The sequence below is a fragment of the Aplysia californica genome, unplaced genomic scaffold (assembly GCF_000002075.1).
Source record: "Aplysia californica isolate F4 #8 unplaced genomic scaffold, AplCal3.0 scaffold01436, whole genome shotgun sequence".
Classification (NCBI taxonomy): Eukaryota; Metazoa; Mollusca; class Gastropoda; order Aplysiida; family Aplysiidae; genus Aplysia; species Aplysia californica.
Window position 1 is genome coordinate 57,380 of NW_004798706.1, and position 2,351 is coordinate 59,730.

Here is a 2,351-nt window from a genome sequence, read left to right on the forward strand (position 1 = left end):
CTGCGTAAGCCTGAACTACATGCAGCAGAGTGCCCTTTGCTGCAAGACGTTTGTCAAGTGAACACGCATTCCAAACCTCCGGCTCCCCCTGCATAGAAGGCTTTAGCTACTTCGTGGACAGGCGCGCTCAGAAACTCACCGTGACCAAGGGCTGTGGGGCCCATATTCCATGTCAGTTGCCAAAACTGCGGTGTTGGGGTTTAGTAAATTAGTTGGTCGCTTTTTAGGACAAGTGGGATATCCCGAAAAATGCCATTTTGAGAAAATGGAAGGTAAAGTTTTTGCCCCCTTTTCAGTTTCATTAAAAACCGAGGAGAGTTTTCTATTAACTAAAAAATATATATAACCAATGAAACCAAACTTCTCCTACAGGTAGGGCAATGCCCTCTTTTGGTGTAGGAACAGATTTCTGGAAACCCCGAAATCTGGGTTAGCCCGCTTGTCCCTAAAAGTAATAAAAGCGATCAGTGAACCCTATTCGTACGTCCTGGGGTCATCCGGGGTTGTATTCTTCGCCTAAATTAGAATACTTCTAGGGCGAAGATCTCTTTGAAACTTTCAGTATTTCTCCAAAAATTCTTTTGACAGACTGCTATGCAAAGCGTACGGATCGGATTGACGAGTAAATGTCCTCTTTGGAAAGTGGTGGCACAGAGTTCCCCACGTCGTATAGATACGATAGTAAAACACAACATACGGATAGGGTTAAGTGGTGGCACAGAGTTCCCCACGTCGTATGGATACGATAGTAAAACAGGACGTACGGGTAGGGTTAAGTTTGTAACCACACACACACACGCGCACACACACACACACACACACACACACACACACACACCCCGTCCAACTATCTGTGTCCATATAACCCCCCACCCACATTCTAACCGCATCTGCAAACAATAGTAAACGACTCTGAGATAATAATAAAGCTATCTTTTTCCACTTCAATATTTCGTAATCCTAGATAGGCCACTTTCCCGCTAAATAGCGGAAACTCCGCTTCATCTAGCTTGTCCCGCTACTTTCCTCCTTCCTACGCTGGACCGCTCTCTGTCGCAAATTGCGATACTTTTTTTTACACGCGGAAAACACCGAACCGGGAGAGAGACGAAAACGTAGCTTGCGCATGTCCGCCCGTAGCTTTCTACTTCCGTTCTTCTAGGCCCAGCGCTAGTTTCACTTTGTTTATTGTGGAGCAACACAGTGTCGATTGGGCATCGGGACGTTAGCGCGCCGAGTTGTCAATGAAAACGGCGGAAATTCGAGAGAAATTGATGCTGAATGCAAAAATACAAGGAGCTGAAATGAGAAAGAAGCTGCCGGTGCGACTTGAAAAGTTCATGAGAAAATTGAACAAACCGCTTGCTGCACTTTGCGTTTGGTGCGATAAAGAAATCGCGGCCCACGGCACTCCTGTACAATTGCGGTCCCGTTTGTTTACATGACGGCTAGATTCTAGATCTAGATCTATATTGTGGCTGTTGATGAAGTGAACACTGAATCTAGATCTAGATCTAGATAACCTATCTCTAGATATAATCTAGATTTACACATATTTAGATATCTAGATTCTAGATCTAGATTAGATAGCCTAGGCTATATTCTATAATTTTAATTCAGGTTAGATCTACACTCTACAGAGGGACTACTAAGTTAAGTGCAAACGGGACTGCAGTTGTACAGGAGTGCTCAGTACAGCGGCAGAGGTGTTGCCTCTTTGATCCAATACTGCGCGATGTGCTCAGTACAGCGGCAGAGGTGTTGCCTCCTTGATCCAATACTGCGCGCACTCCACATCGATGTACAAGTTTTAAGTTGAAAGAAATCTTTTTATAAGACATGAGCTTGCAACAAACACTGGATTTTTAGTCACCAAGTCCAAACTGTGTCAAATTGACTGAAATGCTTGTTAGTCTACTTAACTTAGTGCCTTTGTTGGGTTTTTTTGTTTGTTTTTTGTTTTGTTGGGTTTTTTTCAAATACATTTTAATTCAGTTGCCTATGGTTAACAAATATGACAGTTTTCCCTTCCAAAACCATAGGCTAGATTTTCCAGTATATATTGCCTCTGGATCTCACTGGTTTTACACCAGCCTTCGGAGAGCGCGCATCCGCCTTCGCATGACTTTCCTCCTTTTTTGAAATTCCTGAGTGGCAGCTATGGTATATATAATTATGACTTATAGCAGGCTGAGACATTTATTTAATGATGTTTACGTTACAATATATGAAAGATGACATATATAAATATAAAATTATATATTATACTGTATAGATATACTTAAATATACATGTATTATGTGTGTCACGACACAGTGGAATTGGGCACTCGTCGATTTGGGGGCATACAA